Raw genomic sequence first — 19,109 nt, 5'->3', positions numbered from 1 at the left:
CTAACCCCACTCTTCAGCCCTGATAATCAGCTAGCTTTGGACTTTCCCTGCCCTCCTTATCTACATTTCAGATGTTGCCTTGGCCACTTTTATGCCTTTACCCTGGTTGTCAAGGCAGCTTTGAGAGCAGGACCATATAAGTGGTTCAAAGTCCTCAGAGCCAGAATATGTATGGAAGTGAATGGTGATCAGCTCAGCATCCTGGCTGCGGAGATAAGATGCTGACATGGAATTAGGGGTTCCAAATTTAAAAACTAAAGGCACTAAAATAAAAACAAAAGAACTACCATACTGATCAAATTCTAAGCACCATGATACTTTTATCTGTGGGGTCAGTTTTTGTTTGTTTGTTTGTTTGTTTTTTGTTTTTTGTTTTTAATATATTTGACAGACAGAGATCATAAGCAGGCAGAGAGAGAGAGAGAGAGGAGGAAGCAGGCTCCCCACAGAGCAGAGAGCCTGATGTGGGGCCCGATCCCAGGATGCTGGGATCATGACCTGAGCCGAAGGCAGAGGCTTTAACCCACTGAGCCACCCAGGCGCCCCTGTGGGGTCAGTTTTGAGTATCAGTATATGCTGAACCTTTCTCTAATAGTGATCCCAGGATTATAACTTCCTCAAAGCCAGAGCATACAGCCTTCTTTGTAGTAGATCATTATCATCCACTGAGTTTCCTTTCCTTGAGATATGCACGCAGCAAGGGAAAATAAGAGATATAAGGTAATAAGTTCTCTTATGAAAACTTGATCAATCTTTCTTCAATAAGAAAAATCTAAAGGAAGACTATCATTTATGAAAATCCCAGAATAAAGCTCTGGAAATAACCATGAGAATTTCTGCAGAGTCTTGACTTAGTTTCACAGGATCTATTATTCTGGCAAGGTATCACATTTTACTAAAAGCTAAAGCTAAATATGTAGCAAAACACTTAATCTTGTCTAGGGGTACAACGTGTGCTCATGGGACATGCCTTGTATTCCCTACATCTTTCCAGCAGAATCAGATTCCTTGTCTGGAAGTCAATGTTTTCAATTCTTGAAAATATTTCAATCTTGAGGATAGCTAGAAATCTGAAAGCTCTTCTAATGCATAACATTAAAATAAGGGAGGTTGACTAGGGATCAAAACTTAGGCTTTATACAGAATCAGAGAATAAACTGATGATGGTCAGATGCAGGAGGATGGGCAAAATGTTTGAAGGGGAGAGGGAGAAACAGGCTTCCAGTATGGAATGAATAAGCCACAGGAATAAAAGGCACAGCATAGGGAATAGTCAGTGAGACTGTATTAGCACTGTTTGGGGATAGATGGTAGCTACAGTTGAGGTGAGTATAGTATAATGCATAAATTTGTGGAATCACTATGCCACACACCTGAAACTCATATAACACCGTATGTCAACTACACTCAAATTTTTAAAAGATATATATATGCATTGGGCTTTATTAACTTAGAACAGGAAGCAAAAAGAAGTTATTCGTTAATTCAGTTCAAGATCTGACAAGCTAGGTCACAGCAAATAGCTTAGTTCAACAGGGGCCATGGTAAGGGTTTAAGTAGCATAGGTACTAAAAGCCACTACCCAGGGAGAAACTCAAGCATTAAGAATTGAGAGGTACTGTCAAATAGGAGGAAAAAGATTATGAGAAAATTATAAAGGCAATTCAGCTATCCTTAACACCATACTTCCCACCCACCAAGGAGGCCACTGGAGCTTAAGGTAAAACCCCTGCAAATACCTTGTACTCTAGTGCCTCAGGAAATTTCTCCAGGTTCTACTTCCTACCCTCCAATTTGAACCCACTTTCTATATTAATGTACACCCACCCCATCACAAGCAATCAAGACAGATTAGTCTCAATTTAGTCTTGCCCTATCTTGTAACTCCTGTAAAGATGGAGTGCCTCCAGATCTCATTTACCTTAGAGGGAAAGTCAGAAAACTGCTACCATAGACCCAGAGCTCCAGCATTTCTAACCTGGAATATTAAAGAAATTTGTACCTGGTCTCCCTTCTGCCCCTCTACCCACTATGAAGGTCCACCCTTACCACTGCCAAACATTTTAAATAACTAATCGAATCATGGATTTATTTTTGCCTATACCATAAAGTGCATAGTCCATAGATCGGCATTACAAAGCCATTCTTCTATCTTCTAATCATACCCTGAATAAATCTACTCCATCTCTACTGCCACAATTACCATAATCTTCCATTCTCGCCCCCTCCATTCTAGAAATGGAGAAATATCCACTCAGTAGAAATATCATGTTACCCACCCCATGTAAACCCTTTATTGCCCTAAACAAAAATCTGAACTTCCTGCCAAGGCTTATAAAGCCCACCTCTCCCTACCTCCCAAATATCATCTTGGTACCATTCATTCTCCTTTCACACTGAACTCCAGCAGCTCCAGCGGCCTTCTTTGAACACTCTCTCATTCTCATCTCAGAAAACCCACACATGAAATAATGATTCCTGAACACTGAAAATTGAAAAATAACAAATCTCTAAAATTTAAATCCTGGTGGAAAGAGAATTTAGAATTAACTGTTACAAAATATTTAAGGATATCAGAATTGCTCCTTTCCAAATCATTGATATAAATATTACATTGATAAAAATTTTCCTTTACTTTAAACAGGCCAAGCAGATCTTTAGTGGGGTTTAATCCTTTTATTCATAGAAATTCTTAGAAAATGTGAAATAAAACCCTATTATAATAAGAAAAATATCCAACATTGACAAATCAAAAAAAATGGTGGGAAAATAATACTGAGAAGAAAATGTTTATAGTATATTTAATTGAAATACCTATCGGATTTTTCAATCATTCATCAAACATTGTGTTACTAAGGACTGTTCCAAGAAGTGGAGATACCATAGTGAACAATAAAAACAAAAATCTTTGCCCTCTCACAGTTTATATTCCGGTAAGGTATATAACATCCAGTTTACATATACTATAATGTAATTTACAAACAATATACCTATTTTAAATATACATTCCAAAGAGTTTTGACAGATTCATTAATTCCATAACCACTAAGCCATAAAGCCATAATCAAGACATAGAAAGTGTTTCTATCACTCTTCCAAAATATCCTTGTACCATTCCCCAAATATCTTTCCATCCTAGGCTATAGACAACATCTAACTTGCCTTCTATTATTATAGACTGGATTTGTTTTTTCTAGAGTTTTATATGAATGGAACTATATAGTATTTTTTTTTAATATCTGGTTTCTTGTGGTCAGAAGAATGTTTCTGAGATTTACCATGAGGTTTTGTGAATGAGTCATTCAATGGGTAGTTCTTCCTGTTGCTAAGTAGCATTACATCACATGAATATCCACCTATTTTCCATTCATTTATTGATAAACATTTGAGTTGTTTCCACCTTGGGGAATATTCATAATAGTGAATAAATCTGCCATAAAAATAAGCGTGTAATTATCTGAACATGTATGTTCAGTTATATTACGTAAATATCTAGACATGAAGTTGCTAAATTTTTTATTTTTTATGTGCTAGGGTATTGAAAAGCAATATATTTTTGTATATTGACCCTGTATTGTGTGCTCTTGCTACACTCACTAGTTCTAGTAGCTTTATTGTAGGCACTCATGATATATAATTTCATTAGATTAAAGAAAAATGGGAAAACAAGAGAATGATTCTGTCCTTGGGTTCATCATGGGTGTTAAAATTACCAAATCAATACAAATGGATCAATCATAATCAATGGTTATCACAATTCTCATATTCCTTTTAAATATATTTTGTTTCAGTATAAAAATGAAAAAAAATACAAAATCATACTGGGGCAAGGGTAAGCAATGTCTTAAGTGAACATAGAAATAAACTCAAAAAATGTCAGAAGTATGTCAATTTGACTGAGTTAAGTTAAATGAATATATATTAGTCAGATACAATCCAAAAGAAAAATTTTACACATACTGTGATTTTAAACTTGTTATATTTTTAGTGTTCTATAAAATAATAAATTATTTATTGAATATTATGTATTTATCACTATAAGGAACACCATAGTAAGCACATCTCCTGTAGTCTTGAAATTAATTCTCATAACAAACTATGAGATAATCCTCATTTTAAAGAAGAGTCTTGAAACAAATAATTTTTTTATAAGCCTACAACTAGCAAATGTTGGAGCAGAACTCAACCTAGGTCTGACTTTCATAAAGTCCATGCTATAGTTTTTCAGTATTTGTCCCTTTAAACCAACAAGAGGCAGAAAAGGCACGTTTTAAAAATACACAATATCAAGGAAAAATTCTGCTTTATATAATATTAAGAAGAAGAATTTAACAAATAAAAAAACTTTTAAAGTCCACAATAAAAGTAATATATTTCAATTCATTTTTAAAAGAACATAATTAAATATAGATCTGCACCACTATCCAAGCTCTCACTTCTTGAATCCAAATATTTAAATAATGACTTGCCAAACACCTTACCCAAAATTCAATATTTAAATAGAAACTTGCTGTATGCAGTCTGCAGGTGCATAGAAGCAAAAACTATGCCCTCACAAATCTGGGCAGAACATTTAGCATGCACCACAGTCTTAGCAGTTGTGCTGATGAGATCACTCCTGGTTTTGTTTCAAGTGCAGTGCATTTCTGCAATGACCTTATCTTCCCACCTCCTCCCACGTCTCCCTTGCTCTCCAGGCTTAGTACTCCACATGACTGAGGATATAATCAACCCAGACAATTTAGATATTTTTGGTATTTATAACACATTATTTTACTGTTTATTGACATTACAGAATAGTTTTTTGTAAAATAAAAAGTTATATGTGATATAGAGTAGAAGCATTATTGACTACACACAAACATACTAATTAAAAATAAATATTTTTTCAGATACAGTCTGAGGGGTCTGAAGTGGCGGGGGGGTGGGAGGTTGGGGTACCAGGTGGTGGGTATTATAGAGGGCACAGCTTGCATGGAGCACTGGGTGTGGTGAAAAAATAATGAATACTGTTTTTCTGAAAATAAATAAATTGGGAAAAAAAAAAAATAAAATAAAAATAAAAATAAATATTTTTAAATTAAGTAACAGGTGTTTTAAATGCTTGCAAAAATCCTTGTGAAATTGGTATATAGATGTTTAAGTGTGTTTTATTTGGGAAACTGATGAAGGATTTTGCATGAACCAGATGTATTATCTTTTGTCCTTAACAGAATGTAAGTTCCTGTCACCTAAAATTTGCTGTTCAGTATGTTTTCAGGAATGGATTAGGTTGATTGATTGATTGGTTGGTTGACAGATTGATTTTACAATTTCAGGTGTTATTTGGTTTTTGGGGTTGGGGGGGATGTGATTTTTTTTAAAGTTTTTATTTAAATTCTAGTTAGTTAACAGAGTTATATTGGTTTCAGGGGTAGAATTTAGTGAATCATCACTTACATATAATACCCACTGCTCATCATAAGTGCCTTTCTTAATACCCATCACCCACTGAGCCCATCCAACACCCAACCACCCTCCAGCAACCCTGTTTGTTCTTTACAGTTGAGTCTTTTATGGTTTGCCTCCCTTTCTTCTTTTCCCCTTTCTCTATGTTTGTATTTTGTTTCTTAAATTCCACATATGAGTGAAATCATAATGTATTTGTTTTTCTCTGACTTATTTCTTAGCATAATACACTCTAGCCCCATCCACATTGTTGCAAATGACAAGATTTCATTCTTTTCTATGGCTGAGTAGTGTTCCATTGTGTGTGTGTATATATAAATATATATATCACCTCTTCTTTATCTATTCATCTGTTGATGGACATTTAGAAATGGATTAGATTTAAACAAAGCAGTTCTATAAAATGAACAACTATCAAAATAAACAACTTGAAAATTTTTCTACATCTTTCTGCTTAATAATGACTACTACAATTTATATGGAATCTGGACATTTCCAGCTTGCATTAAAAGCCTTCCATTACTTCCATCTTCAGGGTTCTCTCAGTACTCACTAAAACAATCTCTCTGGCCACCTAGATTACTCTGCCAGCTACTCAAATGTTATGTTTTCGACTTCAACCCAAAATGTCATTTGCTACCCTCCATCAATCTGCTGCCCAATATTTCCTTTAAGAGCTATCTCAGTGTAATTTTATTCCTTAGTTCAATAATTCTTTTAACCGACCATGTGCTAGGGATTTAAAATCAATAAAACATAATCCCTGACCTCAAGAATGGCATGGTCTGGTGGCAGAAACAAGTAATGCTAATACAGCAATGATAAATGCCATGATTGAGGTATGTGTAAGGTACCAGGAATTGAAACTCAAAGAATGAGTGGAAGTCAGCCACATGAGAAAAAAAAGGGGGGGAATCCCAGGGTAGAGACTAGCTTATGCAGAGGGAGAAAGGCGGGGAATGAGGGGGAAGAATGGTAAGCTCAAGAAACTAAAGATAGTTCATTATGACTAAATTACAGGAAACATCTGTGAAATGTGCATTTGGAGAAGTAGTTTAGGGTCAGATTGTAACAGCTTTGTATGTCATAAGAAGTATTAAAGCCCATTTCATTCAGCATATCCCTCTATTTCACATATACTCTATTTTTTAACCCTCATAGAATTACATCATTCATTCATTCATTCATCAAATGTTAGGGAAGACACCATGTATTTTCTCTAATTGTTTCATATATGTGATTTGTGTCTCCAATTAGAAGGCAAATGAGTTTTTTTTTAAATATCTGAAGTCCTAAGGCAACTAATGTAATGCTAACCATAACTACCCCAAGAAATGCTTCTTAAATTGAATATTAATAACTTAATTATCAGGTTACTTAAAATTATTAACCTAGCTTTTATTTTGGCAATAATCCTAAATTAGCAAAAGATAAATAACAATAATACATGCAGAGAATTACAGTGGCAAGAACTATAAAGTCTGTCCTTTAGAAAAACACAAAACAAAATCTCTAGTTATTCAATAAGAGCTTATCTCTTGCATTTGTTGTAGGTAAGCTTCCTGAAAGACTGAGCAGCCTATACTCACAAAATCCTCTTCTTCACCATCCACCCATTCTTAAATCCACTGTCATCTACTGTCTGCAACCTGCGCCATCAGAGTGTTTTGCTAAAATAACCATTGGTTTCAAAATTCTGCCAGGTTCAGTGGATCCTTTTCGGCTCTTTTCTGTATTTACCTATCCAAAGTATGTAACACAGGTGGCAACTATCCTCCTCTCACTCCTTTGAGATCACTCCTTCCCCATTCTACTCATACGCGGGTTTTTTTATTAATGATTTTTCCTTTTTTTATTTAAATTCAATTAGACAACATATAGTACATCATTAGTTTCAGATGTAGAGTTCAATAATTCATCAGTTGCATATAATACCCAGTGCTCATCCCATCACGTGCCTGCCTTAATGCTCATCACCCAATTACCCCATTCCCCCACCATCCTTGCCTCCAACAACCCTGTTTGTTTATTATAGTTAAGAGTCTCTCATTGGTTTTTCTCCCTCTCTGATGACCTATTAATCATTTTAAATTCTCCATCTTTGTTTCTTAGATTCCCCTTCCTCCACTTATTCATTACATGTTGTCAATCTTCAGGTTCAATCCTCACCCCTTATGGATTATATAACTTAAACCAAAGACTAACTGCTTAAATCTTTAGTTCAGATTTTGCTCAATTTTTTGATTACCTTCATGACATTTCCACCTATATAATAAATAGATAAAATAATGTGATTTCCCAGTACTACACATTACAAACATGTGTGTACAAGCACACGCACTATGGCATGTTTTCTATATTCTCTCCAACTCTCTCTACTATTCATATAGTACTCAAAGTAAGAAATCCAGCAGTCATCCTCAATACTTCTTTCCCACTCATCCTCCCACATCAAACTAACCACCAGATAAAATCAATGTTAACATACAAATATTTGTCATTTTCCCCTCATTTCTACGCTCATTTCACTAGCTTAAAACAGGTATCTACTATGTGAATCACTGTGCATCACTTACGACTTCTTCTCTCCCTTTCCCCACATCCCATACATTTGAATCATAGCTGTCTTATTTTTCTAAAATCACACAGCTGTTTTCTGATTAAAATATTAGTTCATCATCACCTACAGATAAAAATAAAAACTGCTTTCCTCAGATTTTCATGGCTTTGCACATTCTCTTTGCCTACAATGTTCTATTCCATCCAAATAACTACCCAACCTTCAAAACACAGCCCAAACATAATTTGAAATCCTTTCCTTACTTCTGCCATCTTCTAAGAGGAAACAATGAGTTTCTCTTCTGAAGTCCACTGTACCTGATTAGAACATTATTGTGTAATTTTTTACATATTTGTGTTTTCCATCAAAGTGTGAACTCCTTAAAAACCTCTGTAGTGGGGCACCTGGATGGCTCAGTAGGATAAGCCTCTGCCTTCAGCTCAGATCATGATCTCAGGGTCCTGGGATCAAGTCCCGCATAGGGCCCACTCTGCTCGCCAGCTTTCCCCCTCTCTCTGCCTACCTCTCTGCCTACTTGTGATCCCTCTCTCTGTCAAATAAATAAATTAAATGTTTTTAAAAAAAAACCTCTGTAGTATTCGTCATCTTTCTATCCACAACAGGGAGTAAGTATTCAATAAATACCCATTAAATGAACAATAGTAATATGTATCACTTACTGAGTATTAACCAATGTCAGATACTGTGTTAAGCTATATGTATGTGTATATATAATTATACCTCGTTGAATTATCACAATAAACTTTTTGTAGATATTATTCATATTTTGGAAATCTAGAAGAAAAAACATTTAAGCTTAAAGTGGCAAAATAACTTGTCCAAGGTATAAAACTACTATATGATGGAGCAAAAAACTGCGGTGTGATTCTAAAGCCTGAACTTTTCACCACTAAATCATCAATAAATCAAAGAATGCTTTTTTTATTTTATATAGTTCTTAAAATTTTACCACAAATGTGTATGACTTCAGTATATAAAAGTCATTAATATACAAACTATTTTACAATAAGACTTGGAAATATCAAATGCTCTTGTAAACATAATCACTGAGCAATAAATAAATATTTCCAAACCTCTACCTTATCCTTTTCTCACACATAATTTTGTCTGTTTTAATAATTCAACCCTTTCTTCCCATTTTGACACATTTTCTTTTCTCTTTGAAACTCATAATTTAAAAATGTTGAAAGTTTTCTTGGTAAATAAGAAAAGTGAAAAAAAAATTTAAAAAGTGAGCATTCCAACTTTTAGGTACATGATCCATTACAAAAACAACTAATTTGTGTTTGGGGAAGAAAAACACATTTAATTGTGTGCAAGTCTTCCTAAATCTTCGTTTATCCTCAAACTCGAGTTTTTTGAGGCCACCACTAACTGCAATAAATTGCCACGTACTTGTTATAATGGCAACCAATTAGGCAACTTAATAAATATTAAAAACTAGCAATAATAAGTGAAAAGGTAAAATTTTTACATCATAAATAAGGGAACAATCCACCCATAAGAAAAAACCATTAGTAATAATATATTGACAGGCTTCAAAAAAATAATCACAAAAAGCTATGTATTACTTCTACTTCTTATATCCTTCTTATTAATATTTATAAGCATATTTTTACTTACTTGAAACTACACCTTTCTACTCAAGTACTAAAACTACTTGCAATCTACTTACAATTAATAAATTATTTTTAGGCAATCTACTAATCCAGAGAAAAACCTAGCTTATAAGTTACACCTTTAAAATGTAACCTTTAAAATTCTAAAAGTTTTCATAAATCTATATAAATAAATGAAGAGAAATGACAGCTCTATAACTTATTTTGCAACCAGAATTCGAATACATTTTAATATAGCTATTGCTAAGTTATTTCCATTTAGCAGAACTTACAAAAATTAAAATTTCCAATTTAGGTTTGCTCAGAACAAGGCAAATTTTCATATCTTGCCACATAATTTTTTAACATTTCTTATAATGAATAAGGGAAATAAGTAGTTGTTTATGTCCATAAAAATCCAAAATACTGGCGCCACCTAGTGAAATTTTACTCAGTTTTTTAACTGATAAGAAGCTATTATATAGCAACTCCATAAATTTGAACTACCAAATCAAAAAATTTCAACAGGAACTATTGTTAAATGTCTTTGCATATTAAAGACTTCATTAATGTTAAGGAAGATACTAAAAAGAATTTCATTGCCAAAAGCAAGAAAAATTCCTGTGGAAAATACTGAGGTTGAATAAAAGTTAATTTTGTGGTTCTTTAACAGAAGTTCTCAGTAGAGCACCATAATACATTTAAAAGGTGTACTGAAGCAACACTACATATACAACAGAATTAGACATATCTCAAGAATATGATAAATTTTTTAACACTTTCAATTGTTCATTAAAATATTATCTTCATATTATATTTTTTTTGTATCATCAGAAAATGCTTAAATCCAAAGACACTAGAGTGCTTATTTATTTTCCTGCTTAAAATATTCTTCTAAGGCAGTAGGATAAACGTGAGGAAGAAAAAAAACCTAAGAGTTCTTTCTCTAAATTCAAATTTTAAAATAAAACTGCCCATTTTTCAGATCTGTAATCAATTTATTCAAAAAGCATTAATAAATATTATCCTCACTCCACAAACTATAGGTATCAAAAAATAAGCAGAATGAAAGATTCCTATCCTTGAGAAACAATGGTTCATTGGGTATGTAAGATAAACATTTTTTTAAAGATTCCATATATAAGAAATGTTATTCAAATTAACCATAAATCAAAAAAAAGCAAAGCAAATTTGCAGAACTCTTATAAGTCAATAATAAAAAAGATAATCCATTTTTAAAAGGGCAAAGATTCTACCTAGACATTTCTTTGAAGAAAATATGCAAATGGCCAACAAGTATATGAAAAGATAGTCAACATCAGTAGTCTTTAGGGAAATGCAAAGCAAAACCACAATGATATACCACTTCTCACCAGCTAGGATGGCTACAATCAGAAAGATGAACAAGAGCAAGCATTGCAAAGATGTGGAGAAAATGAAACCTCCAATTTTACACCAATGTAAAATAGTGTGGCGGCTTGTAAATAGTTCCACAAAAAGTTAAAACATAAGAACTATGATATTATCCAACAATTCCACTCTCAGGTATACACTCCTGAAAAATGAAAATATACCCACACAAAGACTTCATATTAATGTTCATAGCAGAATTATTTTTATGCTCATTCTTATGCTTTTGTTTAGCATAGTATTAAACTTACTTTTATTCTTAACCAAAAAATATAACTGACCCAAATGTCCATCAACTGATAAAATGGATAAATAAAATGTGGTATATCCATGTAAGAGAATGTTTAGCTATAAAAAATGAAATACTGATACATGCTATATCATGGAAAATATTATGCCAAGTAAAAGAAGCCAATCACAAAAGGACAAATATTGGCAGGATTCCATTTACATCAAATGTCTAGATAGGTAAGTCTAAGAGACAGAAATAGATTAATGATTGCCTACAATTGGGAGGACTAGATTACAATAAGAGTGACTGCTAGTTGGGGTGAGTTAAATACTCTAAAACTGATTGTGGTGATGGTTGTACAACTCTGTGAATACTCTAAACCATTCGATTATGTACTTTAAATGGATGAATTAAGATAGGTGAATTGTATCTCAAAAGAGCTGTTTTTCAAAAATAAACTCCTAAATTCAAAAAGAAATGCATTTCAAAATAAACTCTCAATGACAAGAAAAAAAGTACATGTTGAGAAACAAATCTGACAAAACTACACCCTCTCTTCTGGCACATGTTAATTTCCTGTTAAGCCAGACCTAGAGGGTTCAGAGTAAGAATTTTGTAAAGATATGAAAACATAAAAACCATACAGGGAAGCCAAAGTCTAATATACCAAAAAAAGAAGTAGGAATGTGTAAATACAAGCCAGAAATCTGAGTGAGATCCAGGAAAACAAGAGAAGCAGCAATGGGCTCCATATAAGTAAAGAGCAATTTAGAGAGTTTTAAGAAATCACTACTTATAACTAATCTTTATGTATCATCTATTGTAGGAGTCAGTGCATCAGCGGAATAAAACCATAGAAACAAAAAATTGAATAAAGATAGCCTATCCCACACTAAATTTACCAACAGTCCCAAGTCAAACTTCACGCAACTGCTCTTAAGGTGTGGGAGAGGCACTACAAAACATTATTTTCTGAATCCAGTCTAATAATCATTAAGAAATTATAATTTACCATTTTGTAAGACAAAAAAGCTAGATTATAAAAAATGGAAAAAAGTCCATCTCTTTTGTTACCTCAAAATGTAAATTAAAAATTTCTACATATTAGAAGCAAATATTTGAAGAGACAAAAAAAAATTGAGAAATGCCATGTACAATTAAGAGTCTATTTTAAAACAATTCATTCATCTTTCTTTTTAAGATTTTTATTTATTTATTTGACAGAGAGAGAGTTAACAAGTAGGCAGAGAAGCAGGCAGAGAGAGGGGGAAGAAGGCTCCCTGCTGAGCAGAGAGCCCGATGTGGGGCTCGATCCCAGGACCCTGAGATACTGACCCGAGCTGAAGGCAGAGGCTTAACCCACTGAGCCTCTCAGGTGCCCCAACAATTCATTCATCGTAAGTTGTTATTCCTTTTACTATTTATAGGATAAAGAAATGAAAAATTATTCTTATTCTATTATTATTATGAAGGTCAGGATAGTGTCATGGAAAAAGCTTGGGAAAAAAATCATTTTGAACAAAACATTTATTAGTTTTATATTGTTGGTGCCCGAGCGGCTTGTGGCACATGCGCGGCGGGTTGGGCTGTGTGCAGGGCCAGCGCGGAGCCGGAGCAGCCGCGGTGAAGCTTCTGGGCTCCACTGAGACCGCCATGCCCGCTCATTGCCTCGGCCGCCACTGCCTCAAGCCGTCGCCGCCGCCGGGTGAGCAGCTGCCTATTGTCCTTCTTGGTGGCGACAGTGCAGTGATGCTCCAGCTGGGCCCGCGGGGGAGCCCCGGGTGCCGCACGACTTTGCCGTGCCTGAAAGTAAACACGCCATTAAGATGGCGGCTGGATGCGAGCCAGTAAGCGGAACTGAGGATTAAGTAGTCCAAAATGCCTCTTGTATCTATGTGGCTGCAAGTGATTGGTTGTACAACTTTGGTATATATACACATGCGCGGGCGGTGGAGGGGGAGATCCCAACAGCTACCCAGAAATAAAGCTTGCTTCGCTGAGGTCTCCTGGTCGTTCTTGCTGGCGAAGCAACAAGTGGTGCTGAAACCCGGGAGCCCTCGGAAACCGAGGAGTTCTCAGTGAACGCAACGATCCGGTAAGTGCACACAAGATTTCAGATAAGAAAGTTCCTAAGTATAGGACAAGAAGTAAAAGGGTTCCTAGGCATAGGACGAGAAATAATGGGATCAAAGTTTACTAAGATGGAAGGATTACTGACGGAAGTGCTTAAGGCTAGGCACTCCGCTAGACTCTAACCATAAAACGGTTAAAAATGTTATTGAGGTGATGGAGCAGGTCAGAGAAGCCTCTAAGGCAGGATCTAGCAGAGGGGGAGGAAGTTCAGAGGAGAGCTCCTCTGAAGATGAGCTTGGGGAAGCCATGACGCACTTAAAATTAAAAGAGGAAGTCCCTAACGAACCTTTAAAGGGAAGGACATACAAAGAAGCCGGGAAAAAATATGACTCCCTAGTGCCCTCTGTCAGAAGGTCAAGAATTCCTACCCCTGAATGTAGGCCTATAGCGCCACCTGCAGAATGGCTGCCACCATATAACACTTCATGCTCCCGAGGGGCATGCGGTTGTCCAGAATGTAGAAATGCACGATGGAGGGACATTACGGACTTTACTAAACCCTCCCCTCTTGCATACCCAGTGTTAGAAGATCACAATCAACAGAGGTTTCATCAACCACTAGACTTCAAACTTATTAAACAGTTTAAGGAAGCAGTCACTACTTATGGGCCACAGGCTGCTTAAACACTTTCACTTTTGGAAGCAGTCGGTAGCATGAACCTTACCCCAGACGATTGGACTAACATGGCAAAAGCAACTCTGTCTGGTGGACAATAGTTGATATGGAAAACTCTTGGCAAGAGTGTAGCTCAGAAACTGCCTGGCGTAACGCCGCGTCGGGGAATCCCCACTGGAATATTGACATGCTCATGGGAGGAGGTCAATTTGTGGGACAAAACAATCAGATTGGATACCCCTCAGGGGTATATGTACAGATAGCAGCTGCAGCCACTAGGGCTTGGAAGACCATACAGGGTTCTGGCAATTTGCAGGGACAACTTTCCAAGGTGTTGCAGGGGCCTAATGAACCCTATGCTGACTTTGTAGATCGTCTGCTCCAAGTAGCAAGGCACATATTTGGGGATGTGGACCAAGCAATGCCCCTTGTTAAACAATTAGCCTATGAACAAGCAAATAAATGGTGTAGAGAGGCTATCCGCCCTTGGAAGTCTAAGGACCTGACTACATATATCAAAGTGTGTCGAGACATCACTGATACAGTTGTTCAGGGCCAAGTTATGGCAGCAGCAGTAGCCCAAGGGATAAGAAGTTTCAATGGAGGAACCAGGAGTTCTTCCAAGGCTTGTTTCCTTTGTGGAAGGGACGGCCATCTTAAGAGGGATTGTCCAGAGGGTAAAGGATCTCCTAGACCAGTCAAGCCCACACCTGGGTTGTGCCCTCATTGCCGTAAAGGGAATCATTGGGCTAATGAATGTAGGTCCCAGAAAGATATTCAAGGAAATCCCCTGCCACCGAATAACTGGATTCAATCCAATGACTCAAAAAAACGGGAAGCAGGGCCCCGCGGCCCGGGGCCCAACACAAATTTATGGGGCGCTAACGCAAATGCCCAGGACATGGTATCCTCCCTTGGAGAAAGGCGCGCAACCTCTGGATCAGCAGGGCTCGATATCAGAGCAGCCGCCCGAATGGTCCTAACACCGGAGATGGGCATTCAAGCATTGGCCTCTGATGTAAGAGGGGGCCCCCCTCATGGTACTGTAGGTTTATTACTTGGCCGAAGCTCCACTTATCCCAAAGGTCTGATAATTCACCCTGGAGTAATAGATTCAGATTATGAGGGAGAGATCAAGATACTGGTGTCTTCCCCAAGGGGAGTTACTGCAATTAGCCCAGGAGATCGGATAGCTCAACTTCTCATACTCCCTAGCCATCATGAAGCCTTTCCCAGTAAAGGAGAAGAAAAAGGTATGGGAGGTTTGGGGTCTACGGGAGTTGACCTAACATGCCTGACCCTGGATATAACTGATAGGTCCATAATTACCCTCAAGGTGCAAGGAAGAAAATTTTTAGGGTTACTGGATACGGGCGCTGATAAGAGCATCATCAGCCAACAAGAGTGGCCTCCGAGATGGCCCCTAACACAAGCAAAACAAACACTCAGGGGTTTAAGAATCGCTCAAAGTCCTGATCAAAGCACAGCTACCCTTGAGAGGGAGGATGACGAAGGCCATAGGGGAACTTTTCAGCCCTATGTCTGCAATATTCCTATTTCCCTCTGGGGACGAGACGTTTTGGAACAGATGAGCGTCGGCCTGACAACTGAAACTATATACAGCCCCTGATCAATAGCTATGATGCAAAAAATGGGATACACACCAGGAAAAGGGTTAGGGAAACAGGAGCAAGGTAAAATAGACACCATCCCTTTCACCTCAGAATATAAGGGGCAAGGCCTGGGTTTTCGGTAAGGGCCACTGAGGCAATGAAAATAACATGGAAGACATATACGCCCTGCTGGGTGCCTCAGTGGCCCCTTACTAACGAAAAACTATCAGCTGCTAAAGCCCTGGTACAGGAACAGTTAGAGGCGGGCCATATGAAACCTTCTACCTCACCTTGGAATACACCTATCTTTGTTATTAAAAAGAAATCTGGTAAATGGAGACTTTTACATGATCTTAGAGAAATTAATAAGCAAATGCAGAACATGGGACCAATACAGCTGGGATTACCCATGACAACCGCCTTACCGAGAAACTGGCCATCAATAGTGGTTGACATAAAAGATTGCTTTTTCTCTATTCCTCTGCATCCTGAGGATACAATTAAATTTGCCTTTACCCTACCTTCTATTAATCATGCAGCACCTGACCAAAGATATGAGTGGACTGTCCTCCCTCAGGGCATGGCTAATAGCCCCACTATGTGTCAATTATATGTTTCTAAAGCCATACAGCCCATTAGAGAGACTTACCCTGATTTAATGTGTTACCATTACATGGATGACATATTGTTGTGTGGATCTGACTCTACTACAGTTTCGGAAGCCTTAGTAATGTTACAAAAAGAGCTAAATTCATGGGGGTTAATTATAGCCCCCGAAAAGATACAGGCTTCCAACATCAAAGACTATTTAGGCATGAAACTATACAATACCATGGTAAAACCTTCAAAGGCCTCCATTAGAACTGACAAATTACAAACACTCAATGATTTCCAAAAATTATTGGGGGACATAAATTGGATCTGACCCTACCTGAAAATAACTACAGGAGAATTACAACCATTGTTTGATATTCTGAAGGGTGATGCCCGTCTAGACTCTCCTAGGAGCCTTACTCTGGAGGCGAAACAGGCTTTGAAAATCGTGGAGGACAGACTTGCCTTGACTTCAGCAGATAGATGTGATCCTAGCCAGATAGTCCAAGCCATAGTGATTCCATCCCCTTCTTCACCTACTGGAGTGCTATGGCAAGGTGGGCCCTTACAATGGCTGTACCTCCCAAACACTCTTCCTCGGATAATCACAACATATCCAGTTGCAGTAGCCATGCTAGCTAACAAATTGATCACTGTTTGTATTTCTACTCTTGGAATCATACCTGACAATTGCATCGTGCCGTATACTAAGGAACAGATTCACCTACTATGTGCTACCCTAGATGATTGGGCGATACTGATCACCTCTTACTCAATAGAATTTGATAATCATTATCCTTCACACCCACTTATAGAATTCACAAAGGGTATTGAATTCATACTACCGAAAATTAGTAGATCGACACCACTAAAAGAAGCCTCTACTGTCTTTACAGATGGAAGTAAAGAGGGCACAGGAGCTTATATCATAAATGGAATCGTGAACCCAGTCAGTTCCTGCCAGGTCAGCTCAACAAGTAGAGCTACTAATAGTGCTCCTAGTGCTCCAAAGATTTTCAGACACTCCCCTAAATATTATTTCTGATAGTCAATACGTGGTAAATGTAACAAAAAATATTGAAACAGCCATCCTCTCCTTAAGTGATTCACCTATTCCATGGATCTTAAGGCAACTACAAGAGGTTGTGCAACTGTGCACTGCACCATTTTTTATAGATCACATCAGAGCCCATATGAGCCTACCAGGACCATTATCCGAGGGCAATGCTCTAGCAGACCACAATAGCCATTTCCAACTTATTTGCCCTACCTTAGAACAGGCGAAGCTATTCCATAGCAAATGGCATGTGAATTCTAATACCTTAATATATAGATTCCATATCACCAAAGAACAGGCAAGAGATATAGTAAGGACCTGTGGGAATTGTGCCACATTACTCCCTCAGCCTTCCTTGGGGGTAAATCCCAAAGGCCTTCAAGCTAATCACCTGTGGCAAATGGATGTCACACATATACCTGAATTCGGGCAACAAAAGTACGTACATATATCAGTGGACACTTATTCAGGTATCATAATGGCTACTCCCCTCACAGGGGAGAATTCAAAACAAGTCATCACACACTGCCTACGAAGCTTCACAGATTGGGGTATCCCAAAACAAATAAAGACAGATAATGGACCTGCATATACATCAAAATCTATCCATCAATTGCTGAGTCAATTTGGTATAGTCCATACTACAGGTATACCCTACAATCCACAAGGTCAAGGAATAATTGAATGCGCCAATGGCACCTTCAAACGACGCTTACAAAAAATAAGAAAAGGGGGAATAGGGGATGACTACAAGTCACCCCGTGATCTTACATCTCTCACCCTTTACATTTTAAATTTTTTGTCCTTGGACCATAATGGTACATCTGCAGCGGACAGGCATGCGGCGGTTACCGAACGCACTCTAGCCCAGGCAAAGTGGAAGGATATACTCACGGGCCAATGGAGAGGCCCTGACCCGGTCCTAAGATGGCACCGAGGTTCTGTTTGTCTTTTTCCACAGGATGCCCAAGTGCCTATCTGGGTCCTGGAGCGACTGATTGGAAGAATCGATCAACATGGCCCGCCCCGTCCTGATGCTCGGCCTGATAGCGATCCTGGCGACACCAGCATCCCTTCAACAGATGCACCAATGGGCAATAGTGAAAGCCTGGCCGTTCCCCATGCCACTGACGAATGAGTCCGCCATCCTCCCTCCTGTATACCTACTTTCATTCCCATGCCCGTTTCTGTAAATCCTAACAATTTGCCTGTATTGCTCTCAAGACATAAAAGAGACTTTGGGATCACTGCAGCCATTATTGCGGCTGTAGCGGCCTCCGCAGCTGCAGAACTGCAGCGGCTGTAGCTCTCACCACGTCTGTACAGACTGCCTCCACTCTTAATAACCTAACTACCGGAGTTGCAGAAGCCCTCGCCACACAAGAACTAATTAATGGCCACCTTCAAGCCGGTATTATGATCGCCAATCAGCGAGTAGATCTAATCCAGGAACAAGTGGACATTCTCCAGAAACTATTGACGACCGGATGCATCCAATCATTTTCTGGACTTTGCATAACCTCCGTGGCCTATAATGACCTTTCTATTGCCGCTAATCTGTCGAAAAAGTTAAGCAGACAAGATTGACATAGCTCCATTATGGGATTGGGTATCTGTTGTAAACCAACCACTGTCGTTTGCTAAAGAGTGGGCCGGTATGGGTGTACTATTAATTGGACTACTCCTGAGCTTGATCCTTATGTTCCGCTGTTTTGCATCATTAACAGTTGGTGCTAGTACAAGCTTGCATGGCACTGGAAGCTGGTACATTTCCCCAAATCTGGCTGGCAGCGCTAGATCGGTAGTCAATGATGGGTAAGATTGGCT

The 19,109-nt window shown here is 37.8% G+C and overlaps 1 protein-coding gene across 1 annotated transcript in view; it reads right to left on the bottom strand.

Moving 5' to 3' along the window:
• The window catches only part of STPG2 (sperm tail PG-rich repeat containing 2), a 345,708-nt gene that overhangs the window by 272,360 nt on the left and 54,239 nt on the right, over positions 1 to 19,109 (bottom strand). The gene's annotated exons all lie outside the window — the stretch shown is intronic.

This window comes from Neovison vison, chromosome 11 (genome assembly GCF_020171115.1).
Source record: "Neovison vison isolate M4711 chromosome 11, ASM_NN_V1, whole genome shotgun sequence".
NCBI classification, from domain to species: Eukaryota; Metazoa; Chordata; class Mammalia; order Carnivora; family Mustelidae; genus Neogale; species Neogale vison.
The sequence above is the reverse complement of the archived record's forward strand: the minus strand, read 5'-3'. Positions and strand labels throughout refer to the sequence as shown.